Source organism: Mus caroli, unplaced genomic scaffold (assembly GCF_978045245.1).
Source record: "Mus caroli unplaced genomic scaffold, Mus_caroli_1 scaffold_5, whole genome shotgun sequence".
In the NCBI taxonomy this organism is placed as follows: domain Eukaryota; kingdom Metazoa; phylum Chordata; class Mammalia; order Rodentia; family Muridae; genus Mus; species Mus caroli.
The window spans coordinates 79,229,858-79,249,932 of record NW_028227260.1 but is presented as its reverse complement, the minus strand read 5'-3'; the positions used below and the strand labels follow the sequence as shown (position 1 = coordinate 79,249,932).

The 20,075-nt window shown below is 37.9% G+C and overlaps 1 pseudogene; it reads right to left on the bottom strand.

Moving 5' to 3' along the window:
- Window positions 1–678: 678 nt before the first annotated feature.
- On the bottom strand, window positions 679–11,008 carry LOC110286274 (protein SCAF11-like; annotated as a pseudogene).
- Window positions 11,009–20,075: the final 9,067 nt, after the last annotated feature.

Below are 20,075 nucleotides of genomic sequence, written 5' to 3'. Positions count from 1 at the left end.
TCTTTTTTTTTTCTTTCTTTCAGTTTGTTTATATGGTGCATTACTTTGATGTATTTTTGTATATTGTACCACCTCTACACCCCTGGGATGGAGACTACTTGATCATTGTGGATGATGTATTTGGTGTGTTCTTGGATTCTGTTTGCAAATATTTTATTGAGTGTTTTTGCATCAGAGTTCATTAGGGAAATTGGTCTGAATTCTTTGATGAGTCTTAGCATGGTTTAGGTCACAGGGTGACTGTGGCCTCATAGAATGGATTTGGCAGTGTTCCTTCTGTTTCTATTTTGTGGAATAATTTCAAAAGAATAGCCATTATCTCTTCTATGAAAGTCTGGTAGAATTCTGCACTAAATCAGTCTGACCCAGCATGTTATTATTGTTGTTGTTTGTCTATTTGGGAGACTTAAAATGACTGATCCTATTTCCTTAGGGTTATAGGACTATTCAGACAGTTTACCTAATCTTTTTTGTGCCTTGAATTTGTTGTATTGGAGTTTAGGGTTAGATATAGAAGTTGCAGTGCACAGCTATATTTTGAACAAAACATATCCTACAATAAAAAAATAATTTTATCAAGACCAGATTTCCATCATAGTTGGGTGTGATTCAGTAAGGGTGCATGCTGAAGTGCACTCTACAAACATCTCCACAGTGTCCTGGGCAGTGCTCCTCTGGTCAGCCTAGTTTTTTTTCTGTAGACACGGGTTCTTCCAGAGATTTCTTCTGGCTTCCCTTCCGTGAGTATTTGTACTTGTCTACATATGCTTTAACCAGATTTGCCACTTTGGTAGAATTTAATTCTCCACTCTTACTATGACAAACTTTGTCCACTGCCTTCCGCACAATCTCCTTGTACTCTTCCTTAGTGATGTCTTTATTATGATAAAATGGCTTAATAGGCACTTTCACCTCCTGTGCTGCTTTCTCTTGAATTTGCAATTTTTTGCTTTCTGCCAATTTTACAGCAGCGTTAGAGGCTTGGACGTGATTTGATGACGAAGTATTACCAGAACTTGGTCCCTGAACTGATCCCATGTTTGATGGGGTTGCTGATGGAGCAGGCAACACTTGTGTATTCATATTATTACCTACATGAGAAGAACTTGGAAGGCCCTGCACTTGTTTCCCATCTGGTTGTGAGGCGATGTAGCTGACCTGCTGGGATGGTAGCAGAGGGGGTGTTGGTGATGGTCCCTGAGGTATACTTGCAGGGTTAGCTACCTGTATGAAGATGCAGGGGCAGCAGAGGGTGCATGGTGAATGGGTTCCGCTGCATATTCATCATTGGGTCTGGAACACCCACTGAGTATGGGAAGATCCCCATAGGCGGGTGCTGGGCATTCACTGGATGCTGCATTACACTCATGTGTGACTGCATCATATTCACAGGCAGCTGAGAACCGTCAACTTGGTTTGTTTGGTCTTTTAAGTTAGAATCCTGCTCAGGGGTCTCCTCCTCCTCTCTCATCCACCCAGACTGTGGGCCTGAAGAGTTCCTGCCCTGCCGAGAGTAATAGTTCTGCACATCTGCGGGCAGAGTTTTTCTTACTGTCCAACTAGATGCAGGTGTCCACCTTGATCTGTCTGCTGCTGTGCCAAAGGACAGCTCCTGCTCACTTTTCCACTTAGAGAACTGCTGCTCCGCAGACTTGAAAGAGTCGGTCCCTGAGAGGGGTGTACAGCTTTGCCACCTGTTCTCGCTCTGGTCACTACAGGCAAAATTACCTCTGTAAGCACCTTTCCCATGGCCGCCTCGACCACGGCTGGACATCCAGCCTGGGCCAAAGTTTTTAGTCCAAGAATTCCCTGAATTTTCATTTCTATTTTCTTCCCAGTGGAGATCTTTTTTTTTTTTTTTTTTTTTTTTTTTTGTGGTTTTTCGAGACAGGGTTTCTCTGTGTAGCCCTGGCTGTCCTGGAACTCACTTTGTAGACCAGGCTAGCCTCGAACTCAGAAATCCACCTGCCTCTGCCTCCTGAGTGCTGGGATTAAAGGCGTGCGCCACCACGCCCGGCTCCCAGTGGAGATCTTTTAACTTTTCTGGATTTCTGGTCCTTGGATCTGGCCCAGAGATTATTTTTTTCTGTTATCCAACTGTGACAGTCTTTTCTATGCTTTTTGTTTGTTTGTTTGTTTGTTTGTTTTTCACCTTTAAGTAAGTTTATTTCTTTTTTTTTAATTAAGTATTTTCCTCATTTACATTTCCAATGCTATCCCAAAAGTCCCCCATACCATCCCCCTACTCTCCTACCCACCCACTCCCACGTTTTGGCCCTGGTGTACCCCTGTACTGGGGCATCTAAAGTTTGCAAGTCCAGTGGGCCTCTCTTTCTAGTGATGGCCGACTAGGCCATCTTTTGATACATATGCAGCTAGAGTCAAGAGCTCCGGGGTACTGGTTAGTTCATAATATTGTTCCACCTATAGGGTTGCAGATCCCTTTAGCTCCTTGGGTACTTTCTCTAGCTCCTCCATTGGGGGCCCTATGATCCATCCAATAGCTGACTGTGAGCATCCACTTATGTGTTTGCTAGGCCCTGGCATAGTCTCACAAGAGACAGCTATCTGTGTAACTTGGATCATTAGTATCTGCAGTGATTTCATTTTTTCTTCATTTCTTGTATTTTCATTTTGTTTCTCTGAATCATTCCTCCGGTACCGATCATTTCCTCTGGGACACCTCCAACCATCATTTGTCCATCTTTCCTCCCACCAAGGAGAGTAATTATCTCTCTCATTTCTACCAAATGATGAAGTCTTACTTTTTGTTCTTAATCTTGATGGCGATCGAGAGCGGGATCTGGACCGGGACCATCTTCTAGCTCTCCTCTCTCTGTCTTGCTCTCTCCTCTGAGCTTCTCTATCAATTTCTCTTTCTCTGCTCCAGGACCTCGATTTTTCTGTTGAGGAAGAATCTTTCACTTGGGACTGAGACCTCTGGTTCTCTCTAGAAGTATTACTTCTTGGGGACCCTGACTCAGATCTTTTAGCTTCCCTAGCATTCTCTCTCTTTGGAGAGCAAGACTGCCTCCTTTCTCTTGCTACATCTTTTTTCGGTGAGAGAGAATGAGATTTTCTCCATCCTCTGGCAGATTCTCTCTTGGGTGATGGTGACTGAAAACTCTTACTTTCTATTGCAGTCTCTCTTTTTGGAGACAAAGACTAAGCACGCCTCTTTTCTTGTGCAGCATCTTTATTAGGAAACCAAGTTGTAGATGGAGAATGGAATCTAGATCTTCAAGTACAAGGCTTTGGGGCTTTATCCACTAAGCTTTCAGCTGATTGTGCTCCAGTTTCAACCTTCTCAACTGCAGGATCAGAAGACAGCTTGTCAACAGAACTGTGTTGCACAGAATTTTCACTCAATTGTTTAGAGACAGTATTTGCAGATGACTCTACTTCAGACTCATTCTGGTCACTACAGAAAGAATCGCACTCCATAGGTACTGTTTCATTATTATTATCACTGAAATGTTTCTCACTCTGTTCAACCTCTTTGTGAGATAACTCTGAATGGATTGGATGTTCAACTAGAGAGTCTGTCCTTTCTTCTAAGAATGTATCTGATTGGGAGTTGTCAAGATTATGTTTTAATAAGTTATCTTCACAGTCTTGAACAGCATGAGAATTTTCATTTTCTGAAGTGCCATATGCTGTAATTATTTCTGTATTTTCTGTTTGAATATGCTCAGGCAACTCAGTGTCTGAGCTGGGAACACAGTGTCTGTCCAGTCCGTGTGCAGTTTCACCCTCAGAAAATTCCATTTTGGGGCTCTCTACAAATGCTTCTGTGTTTACTGCAGAATCGTTCAAATCAGTACTTTCTACAATGAGACTCTCCTGTGTTCTTTCATCACTAACCACTGGTGTGGTGTTATCAGATACTTCATCTAGGGAACTGGACACGGGTTGGTGTTCAATGTCAAAAGGTAGACATGTAAGAGAATCTTCAGGAGTACTCTCTGTACACACAAGTGCCTGTACCTCTGACTGAGCTTCCAGACACCTGATTTTGGTGTTCTACTGGATCACTTCCTCTTAGAGAAGTATCTGGAGAAATATCATGGTCTACACAGAACTCCTTGGCCTCTATCCCTGTATCCTCTCCAACAAGCACACAAGGATATTGAGTGCAAGATTCAGAATTTAAACTTTCTGTTTGCTCCTCAATCTCATGATTCTTGGTTTGTTCATTTTCTTCTGATTGTTCACTGCAACTTTCAAGATGAAGATGATTCTCTTCATCTGTTTGAACAGAGCAAATGCTACTACTTTCTACACATGATTGTTGTTCTTTCTCCAACACAGGTGGAGTGTCAGAGTCCACACTTTCTTCCTCTACTGAATAGCTAGGTGATTTTTCAGCGGGGGGCGGGGGGGGGTACAGATTTCCTAAGTTTCTTTTTCAATAAAGGCGGTTTTCTTCCTCTCCTCCCAGACTTCCATTTTGGAGCCTGTCTTGTTTGCTTTTCTGATTCAGCTGGAGGAGAAATACTTACAGAGGAATTACTATTCCCTGGGGCATCACACTCAGAATAGTTTGACAGTGGGGACTTCTGGGACTGACTGACTGTCTCAGCTCACGTGTTTCATGTGGACCTCCTTGTAGGAGCAGTTGCTGCAGGTTTTTGTCTTGATCCTCTGGTATTTGATGTGCCTGAAGTTTGCTTTTTTCCTCCTCCTCCTTGGGTATGTGCTAATGCATATCCATTATGAGAAGTACCAAAATGCTCTAGTGACTTGGTACTTGTTGGGAAAACCATCCTTGGCAACTCTGAGGAAGCCAGAGAGAGGAGGACTGTCTCTACACTCCAGGGTACAGAGCCAACTCTTCCATTTCCAGGTAATGTATTAGGAAACCATGGCAACTCCAGTTCCTGTTGTTTTTGCCTAATCAATGCACTGATTTCATTGACTTCTACAGATTCTCTACAGGAAGCTCTATAGGTGCAAGGTCCCCAGCTGTGGCTGCCACATAAATACACACTGGACATGTCATTTCTAATACAAGAATCTGTACACTGATTTTATCTTTGAACCTTATTTGTCTTTACTGCAGCATTTTTCTTTCCATCCATTTTATTTGAAATGTTTCTATACAACACATTCAAGCCTTCAGATATTTCACATAATAGATATTCTCTTATGGTGTTTCTTTTTCTCTTGTTGCCTTTGGAACTCTCATGATAAAATAGTTGTTTCTTAAAAGACCTTTCATTTTCCTTGTCCTCTGTTTCTCTCAACCTTCTTTTTACTTGAATCTGTAAGAAAAGCAAAACTTAGCACAACGTTCAAATGTACTGAGTTCAAACACGGCCTGAAAAGTGAGTGCATATCAAGTGTGTTCTTTTGTGATTTGGTTACCTCACTCAGGATGATATCCTTCAGGTACATCCATTTGCCTAAGAATTTCATAAATTCATTGTTTTTAATAGCTGAGTACTACTCCATCGTGTAAATGTACCACATTTTCTGTATCCATTCCTCTGTTGAGGGACATCTGTGTTCTTTCCAGCTTCTGGCTATTATAAATAAGGCATCTATGAACATAGTAGAGCATGTGTCCATATTACAAGTTAGAACATCTGGGTATATGCCCAGGAGAGGTATGGCTGGATCTTCCAGTAGTATTATGTCCAGTTTTCTGAGAAACCACCAAACTGATTTCCAGAGTGGTTGTACCAGCTTGCAATCCCACCAGCAATCGAGGAGTGTTCTTCTTTCTCCTCATCCTCGGCAGCATCTCCTGTCACCTTGATTTTTTTATCTTAACTGTTCAGACTGGTATGAGATGGAATCTCAGGGTTGTTTTGATTTGTATTTCCCTGATGATTAAAGATGTGGAATATTTTTGTCAGGTGATTCTCAGTCATTCAGCATTCCTAAGTTTAGAATTCTCTGTTTAGCTCTGTACACTATTTTTTAATAGAGTTACTTGGTTTTCTGAAATTCAATTTATCGAGTTCTTTATATATGTTAGTTATTACTCCTCTGTCTGATTTAAGATTGGTAAAGATCTTTTCCCAATCTTTTGGGGGCCTCTTTGTCTCATTGACAGTGTTTTTTGCCTTATAGAAGCTTTGCAATTTTATGAGGTCCCATTTGTCAGTTCTTGATCATACAGCACAAGCCATTGCTGTTCTATTCTAGAATTTTTCCCATGTGCCCATATCTTCAAGGCTTTTGCTCACTTACTTCTCTATAAGTTTCAGTGTCTCTTGTTTTATGTGTAGTTCCTTGATCCACCTAGCCTTGCGCTTTGTACAAGGAGAAAAGAATGAAACAATTCACATTCTTCTACATGGTAGTCACCAGTTGAACCAGTACCATTTGTTGAAAGTGTTGTCTTTTTTCCACTGGATGGTTTTAGCTCCTTTGTCAAAGATCAAGTGACCACAGGTGTGTGGGTTCATTTCTGGGTCTTCAATTTTAATCCTTTGATCTACCTGTCTGTCACTGTATCAGTACCATGCAGTTTTTAATCACACTTGCACTGTAGTTCAGGTTGAGGTCAGGGATGGTGATTCCACCAGAGGTTCTTTTATTGTTGCAAATAGTTTTTGTTATCCTGGGTTTTTTGTTATTCAAGATGAATTTGCAAATTGCCATTCCTAACTCTGTGAGGAATTGAGTTGGAATTTTGATGGAGATTGCATTGAATCTGTAGATTGCTTTAGGCAAGATAGCCATTTTTACTAGATTAATTCTGCCAGTACATGGGCATCAGAGATCATCCCATCTTCTGAGATCTTCAATTTCTTTCTTCAGAGACTTGAAGTTCTGATCATACATACCTTTCACTTCCTTAGTTAGAGTCACACCAAGTTTTTTTTTTTTAATATTATTTGTGACTATTGTGATGGGTGTTTTTTCCCTATTGTCTTTTTCAGCCTGTTTATTCTTTGTGTAGAGAAAGGACAGTCAGTGATTTGAGTTTATTTTATATGCAGTTACTTCACTGAGGTTGTTTATCAGGTTTCAGTGTTCTCTGGTAGCATTTATAGGATCACTTATATATACCATCATATTGTCTGAAAATAATAACATTTTGACTTCTTCTTTCCCAATTTGTATCCCTTGATCTCCTTTTGTTGTCGGCTAGGATTTCAAGTACTATACTGAATAGGTAGAAAGAAAGTTGGCAGCCTTATCTAGTTCCTGATTTTGGTGGGAATGCTTCAATTTTCTCTCCATTTAGTTTATTGTTGACTACTAATTTGCTGTCTATTGCTTTTATTATATTTAGGTATGGGCCTTGAATTCCTGATTTTTCCAAGACTTTTTATCATGAATGGATTTTGGATTTTGTCAAATACATTATCAGCATCTAATGAGATGATCATGTGGATTTTACCTTTGAGTTTTTATATATAGTGGATTACATTGATGGATTTCTATATATTAAACCACCCTTGAGTCCCTGGGATGAAGCCTAATTGATCATGAAGGATAATCATTTTGATATGTTCTTGGATTAAGTTTGTGAGGATTTTATTGAGTATTTTTGCATTGATATTCATAATGGAAATTGGTCTGAAGTTCTTTTATTTTGTTGGTCCTTTGTGTGGTTTAGGTATCAGAATAGTTGCAGCTTTATAGAATGAATTGGGTAGAGTACCTTCTGTTCTATTTTGTAGAAACGTTTGAGGAGAATTAGAATTAGTTCTTCTTTGAAGATCTCATAGAACTCTGCACTAAACCCATATGGTCCTGGGCTTTTTTTTTTTTTTTTTTTTTTTTTTTTGGTTGGAAGACTATTAATGACTGCTTCTATTTCTTTAAGGGATATGGGACTGTGTAGATAATTTATCTGATCCTAATTAACTTTTGTACCTGGTATCTGTCTAGTAAATTGTCCATTATATCCACGTTTTCTAGTTATGTTGAGTATAGCCTTTTATAGTAGAATCTGATGGTGTTTCAGGTTTCCTCAAGTTCTGTTGTTATGTCTCCCTTTTCTTTTCTGATTTTTTTAGTTAGGATACTGTCCCTGTGCCCTCTTGTTAGTCTGGCTAAGGGTGCATCTATCTGGTAGATTTTCTCAAAGAACCAGCTCCTGGTCTGGTTCATTCTTTGAATAGTTCTTATTGTTTCCACTTTGTTGATTTCAGCCCTGAGTTTGATTATTTCCTGCCATCTACTCCTCTCTGATGAATTTGCTTCTTTTTGTTCTAGAGCTTTTAGGTGTGCTTTCAAGCTGCTCTAGTATCCTCTCTTCAGTTTCTTTTTGGAGGCACTAAGAGCTATGGGTTTTCCTCTTAGGACTGCTTTCTTTGTGTTGTCCCATATGTTTGTGTATGTTGTGGCTTCATTTTCATTAAACTCTAAAAAGTTTTTAATTTCTTTATTTCTTCCTTGATCAAGTTTTCATTGATCACAGTGTTTTTCAGCTTCCACGAGTATGTGGGCTTTCTCTTATTTATGTTGTTATTGAAGATCAGCCTTAGTCTGTGTTGATGTGATAGGATGTATGATGTTATTTCAATCCTTTTGTATCTGTTGTGGCCTGTTTTATGACGAATTATATAGAAAAATTATATCGTTTTGTTTTAGGATAAAATTTTCTATAGATATCTGTTAGATCCACTTGATTTATAACTTCTGTTAGTTTCCCTGTGTCCCTGTTTAGTTTCTGTTTCTAGGATCTGATTTTGTTTAGTTTCCGCTTTCAGGATCTGTCCATTGATGAGAATGGAGTGTTGAAGTCTCCCACTATTATTGTTTGAGGTGCAATGTGTGCTTTGAGCTTTACTAAAGTTTCCTTAATGAATGTGGATGCCCTTGCATTTGAAGCATTGATATTCAGGATTTATATTTCATCTTGAAATATTTTATCTTTGATGAGTATGAAGTGCCAGACCTTGGTTTTTTGTTTTTGTTTTTGTTTTGGTTTGGTTTTTTGATAACTTTGAGTTGAAAGTAGATTTTATTCGATATTAGAATGGCACTCTAGCTTGTTAGTTGAGATCATTTGATTGGAAAATTTTTTCCAGTCTTTTACTCTTAGGTAGAATCTGGATTTGTCCCAAAGGTGGGTTTCCTGTAAGAAGCAAAATGTTGGGTCCTGTTTATGTAGCCAATCTGTTAGTCTGTGTCTTTTTCTTGGGGAATTGAATCTATTAATATTAAAAGATATTAAGGAAAAGTAATTGTTGCCTCCTGATATTTTTGTTGTTAGAGTTTGGATTCTGTTCTTGTGGCTATCTTCTTTTAGGTTTCTTGAAGGATTGCTTTCTTGTTTTTTCTAGGGTGTAATGTCCCTCCTTTGTTGGAGTGTTTTCTTTATTATTTCTTTATTATTAAGCTTTGAAGGACTTGATTTCTGGAAAGATATTGTGTGAATTTGGTTTTGTCATGGAATACTTTGATTTCTCCATCTATGGTAATTGAGAGTTATGCTTGGTATAGTAGCCTGGGCTTGTGTCTGTGTTCTCTTAGAATCTGTATAATCTCTGTCCTGGATCTTCTGGCTTTCATTGTCTCTGGTGGGAAGTCTGATATAATTCTTATAGGTCTGCTTATATATGTTACTTGACCTTTTCCCCTTACTGCTCTTAATATTCTATCTTTATTTAGTGCATTTGTTGTTCTGATTATTATGTGTAGTGAGGAATTTCTTTTGTGGTCCAGTCAATTTGTAGATCTGTAGTCTTTTTGTATATTCATTGGCATCTCTTTCTTTAAGTTAGGGAAGTTTCCTTCTATTATTTTCTTGGAAATATTTACTGGCCCTTTAAGTTGATAATCTTCATTGTCATCTGTACCTATTACCCTTCGGTTTGGTCTTCTCATTGTGTCCTGGATTTTCTGGATGTTTTGAATGAGGGTTGTTTTGCATTTTGCATTTTCTTTGATTGTTGTTTCCATGTTTTCTGTGGACTCTTCTGCACCTGAGATTCTCTCTTCCATCTCTTGTATTGTGTTGCTGATGATCACATCTATGGCTCCTGATTTCTTTCCTAGTATTTCTATTTTCAGAGTTGTCTCCCCTTGGGTTTTCTTTATTGTTTCTACTTCTATTTTTCAATCTTAGATGGTTTTCTTCAATTCTATCACCTGCTTGGTTGTGTTTTCCTGTAATTCTTTATGGGTTTTGTGTGTGTGTGTGTGTTTCCTCTTTAGAGACTTCTACCTGTTTAGCAGTGTTCTCCTGTATTTCTTTAAGTGAGTTATTAATGCCCTTCTTAAAATCCTCTACCAGCATCATGAGATACGGTTTTAAATCCGAATCTTCCTTTTCGAGTGTGTTGGGGTATCCAGGACTCGCTGTGGTGGGAGTACTTGGTTCTGATGATCCCAAGTGGTCTTGGTTTCTATTAGTAAGCTTCTTATGTTCGCCATTAGCCATCTGGTAATCTCTTGTGTTAGATGTTCTATCTGTATCTTGCTGGAGCTTGTTCCTCCTGTGATTCTGTTAGCCTCTGTCAGCACTCCTAGGAGTTCAACTCTCTCCTAAGTCCCAGTGGTAAGAGCACTCTTTGCAGGCAAGCTCTCCTCTTGCAGGTAAGGCATACAGAGGTCTGGAGCTCTGATCCACCTACTGGCTGAGAATGAAAGTCTGAAAGGACCCGTTCCAAGAAGCTCTTTTGAATCTGAGGCCCACACACTCTCCTGAGTGGACTGGTCTCTGAGAGACCCGGGATACAAGATGATGCTCTCAACTGTATCCTGGAGTCAGGACCCTCTCTCGAGGACAACTTTCTTCAATGATTCTAAGTTCCTGGGTGTGCTAGGGCACCTGAGGCACGGAGAGTCCTCTGGGAACTGTGGGGCCATCAGCCAAGTTCCTTCCCAAGGTGGCATGGGGCTAATGCTAACTGGAAGGAACCCCAGCTTCTGGTTGGGTTGCTTTCCTGTGTTCCTTTTCCTGCTGGCATAGGTCCCTCCCTGTGTTTTGGAACAGATGTTGTATTCCACTCACCAGTGATCCCAGGATCCTGGGAGTGCTAGGGTGCTTGCAGTGTGGAGAGTCTACTGGGGACGTGGGACTGTCCGCCGAGTTCATGCTCAAGGTGGATTTATTTTTAACTGATTATTTAAAAATACCTTTTCTTATATCTAATTCACATACATTACATTTAATCATCATCCATAATGGTAGATGATGTATTAGTCACAGAACTTATGTGTAGTCTCTATATACTAAAGGGATTTGTTGATGACTTACAATCTGCAGTCCAACTCCCAACAATGGTAATCAACAGCTGTGAATGAAGCCCAAGGATCTAGCAGTAGCTCAGTCACTCATGGCAAGCAGGCAAAGGAGAAAGCTGAAGTTCTTTCATTGAATCATTGTGTGCTTTAGGTATCAGGGTGACTGTAGTCTCATCGAATGAGTTTGGCAACATTCCTTCTCTTTCTATTTGGTGGAATAGTTTGAAGAATATTGTTATTAGCTTCTCTTTGAAAGTCTTGTATCATTATTTACTGAAACCACCTGGCCCAGGGATAACTAGGTTAGGAGACTTTTAATGAATGATTCTATTATATTATGGGTTATAGGGCCATTTAAGTAGTTTACCTGATCTTGATTTAATATCTGTAAGTGATATCTTTCTAGAAAATCATCCATTTCAAGCAAGAGCTATGGCATGTAAAGTAGAATATAGCTCTGGTATTGTAGGTAGAGGTATGGACCAGAATATGGAACACAGAAAAAATGAGGGAGACCTCATAGCTTGTATACAATTCCTTAATTGAGAATCTATTTAAAATTATATCATGGAGTAAAATTCTGTATATTATTGCTGCTTATATTTTATCAGCTAGGCTTAATATTTAATAAATAGATACTCTAAGAGAAGAAAAATAGTATTTATATTCCTTCATGTGTCTTTACCTAGTGAGTTTATGAAGATTTAAAAGGTATATGTATAATTAGAACTGGAAGTAAATAAAGTCTAAATAAGTTATACATTAAAGAATAGATGGACATTCTCTTAATCTGTACAATCTTTATAAGATTTGGTGTGTGTGTGTGTGTGTGTGTGTGTGTGTGTGTGTATGTGTAACAATTAATTACAAATAGTCTATTAATTTGAAAGAGAGCAAGGAGAAGCATATAAGAGACTTTGAGGTAAGGAAACTGAAAAGGTTAAATTTTAACTATATTAAGTCTTAAATAATAAAATGAATAATTTAAAAGTATTTTGAAAAATAAAATATTGTAGTTATTTCTGTTCTACAAGAGTAATTTCAAAAGGGCATTTAAATAAGTTATTTATGACATGAAAATGAGTGGTTAGAAAGGACGCCATGTTCACCAAACCAACAAGAAAGATGATTTTTAGAAAAAAAATTCTGACCTCATCAAAGATTATGGTCTATATAGAAAGGCTTCCAGTTATTTTAATAACTCAGTGACTTTCTAAGTGTACTAGAAAATTAGGAACAGTATAACAGAGGAGGCTAAAACTTCATATTCATGGAGAAATCTCTGAAAGATAATACGAGCTCTGATACTTGTTGCTTCTATGAATATTCCCATAGGATTTTTCATGCAGTTTCACTTTATTTTTTCACTAGCCACAAGTTCTCCATCTCAACTCAAAATTTAGAACTGTATTTAAAATTGCCAAGAATATACATAGTACTCAAGGAAACACTTTTTAAAACTATCTAGGAGCACCAATAGCAACAGTATAATCATGTACAAGAGGATGGGGAGTAAAGCTAGTTATAACCACTCTTACCACTGAAAATGCTCTCAAACTACTAGTCTCACTGTCTTAGTTAACGTTGTATTGCTCCAAACAGAAGACACCATGACCAAGGAAACATTTAATTGGGGTTGGCTTACAATTTCAGAAGGTCATTCCAGTATCATCAAGGCAGGAGTATGGCAGCATCCAGGCAGGCATAGTGCAGGAGGAGCTGACAATTCTGCATGTTCATGTGAAGACTGCTAGAAGACTACTGACTTCCAGGCAGCTAGGATAAGTGTCTTAAGCCCAACTTACAACTACTCCAACAACCCACCTCTCCTAATAGTGCCACTCCTTGAGCCAAGCATATACAAACCATTATACTCACATTCTATATCAAAATGACACAAATAAAGAATTTAGAATTTATTGAGTCACTTTTCTTGGAAAAGTCTGCATGTATATATTGTGCAAAATTTATACACAATTGAAGCAAAACTATGGAAGGAGAATATACATATATATATATATATATTATAATATATATAATATGTAAAATATATATAATATATTATATATACATAATATATATTATATATATCGCATATATGTATATTGTATAAATCTCACCAAAGAATTGAAGCTTGAAATAGAATTATATCCAGCTTTACACCCTTGAAATCATGTATCTTTTACTTCTGTGGTTGGTCACTAGCTGTGCATTAGATAATCTCCATTTCTAGACTTCTGTTGGATTATTTCATATTTGCTTTTTTTCTTTCTATTGGCTATTTAAATACATATGACATGTTAAACTGTTTTATGGCAAGGTTTTCTGTCTCTAAATAGTTGAAAGTAGAAACAAAGCAAATTTAAGCCAAGTCATTCTCTCCTCTACCAAAATGTTTAAATTGAATCATTATGTGAAAATTGCTTAGGAAAAAAAATACTCTTTTTTGCACATTAACTGAGTCAACCTTCTAGGAATGAAAAACACATCTTGATTTCCTCTCATAATATTAAATTTTGGCCCTAGAAATATGAAAGAAAAAATGTTGTATTTATCTTCCCTCTTGAGGTAAATTTTATAGTACTCAGATTACTAAAACACTTTCAACTAAAGTATAAATTAAAACAATAATCAATATTCTGTATTTATCCATGAAGATATAAAGCATTAAAACACATTGTGGAGAAAAGAAAGTGCTGTAAATTTATTTTATCATGATACAGATTTTAAGTATGCATAAGAATGTTAATTGTCACAGTGTAGAATTACATGGGAGACAGGCTCTAGGGCATGCAAGTGAAGGATTTATCATCACTGGGGTAGTTAAGGTAGGACACCATTTCTTGTTTTTGATCCTGGACTGTATAAATGGAGAAAAGAAGCTGGGGAGCACAGCTTTGTTCATCTTCAGTTTCCTGATCCTACATGTGATGTGACCAACAATTTCAGACTGATGTTACTTGACTTCCACATAAACATGAACTGCACTTTAAAATGTGACCCAAAATGAAGTCTTTCTCATTTAAGTTGTTTGTGAACTGTGTGTTTAAAATGTGCATGCACCCACGTACACACACACACACACACACACACACACACACACAAGCACAGAAGCTTTCACTCACTTTATAAGCCTGTTTGACCTGGAACTCTTTATATAGAAAGGCTGGTCTCGGACTCACAGAGATCTGTGATCCATCTGTCTCTGCCTCCTTAGCTCTGTGATTAAAGGCACTATCATGTCTGCCTCATCCCTTTATTTTACCTCAACAGTAGGAAAAGATACTAAGAGAAGATCCACAGAATTAAAATGTAACTTTTTACTTGCATATTATCAACCTGACATTTTTCCTACTAAAATATTCCAAATCAAAATGTTTAAATATACATTTATATCATTACGTCAATATTTGGATCACAAATTTTGAAGGCAGCTGAAGTGTCCAATATCAAATGACTGTAGTCCTTTATAGTAGTGCAATATAAATTGCATATACATAAGCAACTTAAAATGAGTCTTTTATATTGGTTTCAGCGAAGGTCCCAAATTTGGAAGTGATTGTGTATTTATGTAGGTCACATGAAGAAGTTATATGAAAAATAAATGGTTACATGACAGAGCTCACACCTGAGACTGTACTCATGGTTATCATTGAAGTTAAATAAAGAGATTTTCTTTTTGAAATGTGGGCATCAGTATTCTGGTTCTTACTCTGATCTCACAATTATACTTTCTTCCTAGAGTGGGAGTAGAGATTCCTGGTACTTCTCACTGCTGGCTTAGTGAGAAGGATTTTATTTAAAGAAAGAAACTGGAGATTTTAAAATATATTCTCTGAGGTTTTGGAGACACGGTGTCCTATGGTTTAATTACTCTCAGAGATTTAAAAAATGCTACGAAATTATAATTATAGAAGCTCTGACATAATACCAGCAAACTGCACTTCTATCTAATGAACAAAACGGGTTTGAGTATGTTTTCCACAACCATGTTGATATAATATCAAGAATAATAGTAAGAGAATAACAAGGAATCATATAAATAGGAGTTGGCTCAACATAGTTGCCTAAATAAGAGACAGGTTGTGGTCTGAAAGGGATAAACAAATGGATTTCTCAGTAGTCCTTAAAATCACCCTGTGAGAAAGTAAGCTACTGTGAAGAACTTCAAATTCCAGAGTGTGCAGATTAAAGATGTGTAGACTCTAAATATGCCCTCTTAGAAACTAGGAGGGGGAGAGAGAAAGAAAGGAAATAAGGATGAGTGAAGAAAACAGAGATTTGAGGAGAATATTTCTAGCATTGTTTTTTCCCCCTATACATTTCCTACTTGAAATGAAAAACAAAACAAAACAAAAACAAAAACAAACAAAAACCCTCAATGTATTAATTAGGGTTTCATTGCAATTAAGGAGCCCTGCAGCCAATGGAACTCTTAAAAATGGAAATTTTAAAAAGGTAAAATGTTCTGGCTTTCATGGTCTCTGATGAAAAGTCTGGTGTAATTCTGATAGGCCTGTTTTTACCTGTTACTTTGTCTTTTTCTCTTACCACTTTTAATATTCTTTCTTTGTTTTGTGCATTTAGTGTTTTGTTTGTTATGTGACAAGAGGATTGCCTTTTCTGGTCCAATTGATTTGGTGTTCTATAGGATTCTTGTACATTTATGGCCATCTTTTTCTTTAGGTTTTCTTCTATGATTTTGTTGGAAGACATTCTCTGTTCCTTTGAGCTTGGATTCATTGCTCTCTTCTATTCCTATTATTCTTAGGTTTGGTCTTTGCATTCTGTTCTGGGTTTCCTGGATGTTTTGGGCTAGGAATATTTTTATGCTTTGTATTTTCTTTCACTATTGTGCCAATATCATCTAAGGTATCTTCTTAGCCTAAAATTCTTCTATTTCTCGTATTCTGTTGTTGTTGCTTGCATCTGTAGCTCCTGATCTCTTTCCTAGTTTTTCTATTTCCAGGGTTGCCTCAATTTTTTATTTCTTTTTTGTTTCCACTTCCATTTTTAGGTCTTAGACCACTTTATTCAATCCCTTCACCTGTTTGATTGTGTTTTCCTGTATTCTTTAAGACATTTATTTGCTTCCTCTTTAAAAGCTTCTACTTGTTTAACTGTATTCAGTGAGTTATTTATATCCCCCTTAAATAACTCTATTATCTTCATTTTAGATCCGCATCATGGTTTTCAGGTGTGGTCGGATATCCAGGGCTTCCTGCGGTGGGAGAACTGAGTTCTGATAGTGCCAAATTACATTGGTTTCTAATTCTTTTATTCTTCACCTTGCTTTTTGCCATCTGTTTACCTCAATGGAATACTCTTCAGCTATTAAGAATGAGGACATCATAAGTTTTGCAGGCAAATGGATGGAACTAGAAAATATCATCCTGAATGAGGTTACTCAGACCACAATGACATGTGTGATAGTTACTCACTAACAAATGGATATTAGCCAAAAATGTACAGAATATCTACAATACAATCCACAGAACTCAAGAAGGTTAACAATCTGAGGGGTCCAAATGATGGTCCTTCAATCCCACATGGGAGAGAGAAATATAACACAGGAGGCAGAAGGATGGAGGGACCTGTGTGGGAGAAGGGACATGGAGGGGAAAGGGGGAACATGATCAGGTATGGGGGTGGAGACAGGAGAGAAGCCCTGAAGGCCAGCAGAATGAATGGAGTCAGGCAACTTTGGGAGTGGGAGTTGGGGGTCCCTCTAGAAAATACCAGAGACCTAGGAGATAAGAGACTCTCAGGACTAAAAGGGAGGGACCTTAGATGAAATGTACAACAGTGGGGATAGGGAACTTGCAGTGTCCACCTCCAGTAGAATGACAAGGCATCAAGTGGAGGGATGGGATTGCCATCCCACCATCAAAAATTCTGACCCAGAATCATTCCTGTATAAAAGAACTGCAGAGCCAAAATGGGAAAGAGACTGAGGAAAAGAAAGTCCAGTGACCAACCCATCTTGGGATCCATTTCAAGGGGTAGCTCCAAAGCCTTATACTACCCCTGATGCTATGGTGTGCTTGAAGATTGAATCCTTGCATGGATGTCCTCTGAGAGGTCCAACAAGCATCTCAGCAGATGCAGATATGTACATCCAAACATTGGACTGAAGTTGGTAACCCCATGGTTGAATTTGGAGAATGCTGGAAGAAGCTAAGGAGGAAGGTGACCCCATAGGAACAAACAGTCTTAACTAACCTGGCCCCTGAGTTCTCTCAGACATTATGCCACCAACCAGGCAGCATATATGAGATGGTCTGAGGCTCTGGACACATATATAGTAGAGGACGTTCTGGTGTGGTCTCACTGGGAGAAGATTCACATAGCCCTTTACAGACTTGAGTTCCTAGGGAGAAGGGAGACCTGATGGGTGGCATTCTCTTGGAGATAGGGTGAGGAGGAATGGGATAAGGAACTGTGGGGGGACCAAGGGAGGTGCAACAGCTAGAGTGTAAAAAAATAAAAATAATTAAAAATAAAGAAGAAAAAGGCACACATTTAATTGGTGCTGACTTACAGTTTTAGAGGTTAGGACCATTATCATTATGATGGAAAGCATGGCAGTGTGTAGGAAGACATGGTACTGGGGAAGGTGCTCAGAGTTCTACATATTGATCTGAAAGCAGTCAGAAGGAGACTATCTTCTTCAGGCAGCCCAGAGGAGACTTGGAATACACACTGGGAAAAGCCTGAGCATTAGAAGACAGCAAAGTTCATACCCACAGTGACACAGTTCCTCCAACAAAACGACACCTATGACAGCAAGGTCATACATCCTAATAGTGCCACTGCACAAGGGCCAAGTTTTCACACACATGAGTCTATGGGAGTCAAACCTATTCAAACAACCACACTAGACTAGTAAAGCACTTCAGTAGTTCATCTGCAATTCATTAAGTAATGTATATACTTTAAGTAAGGTATATTATCTTTAAGGTATTTTCAACCTCAGGGCTACACTTTGTATCACAAAAATAGTATATTTATTAAAAAGATTATGATGTTTTGTTAAAATCAGTTTTCTAATTCTATTTTTTAGTTCTCAAACCTCAAAAAAATACTTTAAGAAACAAAATTTTGAAATTGAATGGAAAGAATGTGGATAGGAATATCTATCATATGTATTTTTATTTAAAGTCAATTCATCCCTAAATGAAAATTTCAGTGAGAATGATAATAGGAAATGTAGGCTCTAATGAGGATAATAACAAAGAAGAGGTAACATATTTTAACCTTGTTTTGTATGAAATTATTCCTTGAATTATATGTTTCTACAACATTGGATTGGTAGAATATTTCTGCCTTCAATGTATTAACCATAGTAATCAACAATTTGTTCAACACTTTTCTTGATTTGTTCTCCCTTTTCAGTATCCATCTGTTACAGTTCTAAAAAAAAATGAAAAATGCATGCTAGACACTATGATAAATTTCAGGATAATGTAATAGAGATAGGATGATATTAATGAAGAAATTTAAATATAAGGAACCTAGTGCTGAAAGATAAACCATCAAAAAGGTTCATTAACATCCTCCTGTAAGTCTTCTTTCAACATCATAGAATCATTATGAATGACATTTTGTCCGTTAAATTAGTAAATAGAATTAAAACAATAAACATCTAGAATTTTAATTATTGAAACTCATATGATGATGTTTATTTATCTACTGAAAGTATTTATACAATTTCTTAACAGCTAGAAACTCAGTATCCTATTGTTATACTTATTAAATATTATCCTTAAATATTTTGTACTTGAACATAGTATATTTATCATTGACTGGTATTGCTGGAAATGTTAAACATAGGAATAAATCAAACAGATATCTATGGTTTTCTTTTTGTTCTAGATTTATTTATTTAATTTATGTGAGTACACTGTAGTTGTCTTCAGACACACCATAAAAGGGTTTTTGATCTCATTACAGGCGGCTGTGAGCCACCAAGTAGTTGCTGGGAATTAAACTCAGGACCCCTGAAAGAGCAGTCGGTGTTCTTAACCACTTAGCCATCTCTTCTGACCCATATAAATTCTTTTTTATTATTGGATATTTTCTTTATTTACATTTCAAGTGTTATCCCCTTTCTTGATTCCTCCTCAAAAAACACCCTCCCCCTATTCCCTCCTGTCTCCCCCTGCTCACCAACCCGTCCATTCCAAATCTCTGGCCCGGGCATTCCACCACACTGGAGCATACAGCCTTCATAGGGCAGAGGGCCTCTCCTCTCATTGATGTCTGACTAGGCCATCCTCTGCTACATATGCAGCTAAATCCATGAGTCCCACAATGTGTGTTCTTTGGTTGGTGGTTTAGTCCCTGGGAGCTCTGGTGGTAATGGCTAGTTCAAATTGTTGTTCCTCCTATGGGGCTGCAAACCCCTTCAGCTATTTCAGTCCTTTATCTAGCTCCTTCATTGGGAATCCTATGTTCAGTCCAATGGATGGTTGTGAGCATCCACCTCTGTATTTGTGAGGCATTGACAGAGCCTCTCAGAAGAGAGCTTTGTCAGGCTCCTGTCAGCAAGCAGTTGTTGGAATCCACAACAGTGTCTGGGTTTTGTGATTGTAAATGGGATGAATCCCCAGGTGAGTCAGTCTCTAGATGGTAATTCCTTCAGTCTGTACTCCACACTTTGTCCCTGTAACTCCTCCCATGGATGTTTTGTTCCCCCCCTTCTAAGATGGATAGAAGTACCCACACTATGGTCTTCTTTCTTCTTGAGTTTCATGTGGTTTGTGAATTGTATCTTGGGTATCCCGAGCATCTGAGCTTCTGGGATAATATCCACTTATCAGTGAGTGCATAGCATATGTGTTCTTTTGTGATTGTGTTACCTCACTCTAGATGATATATATACTCCAGAGGAGTGTTTCTCTTTTTCCACATCCTCA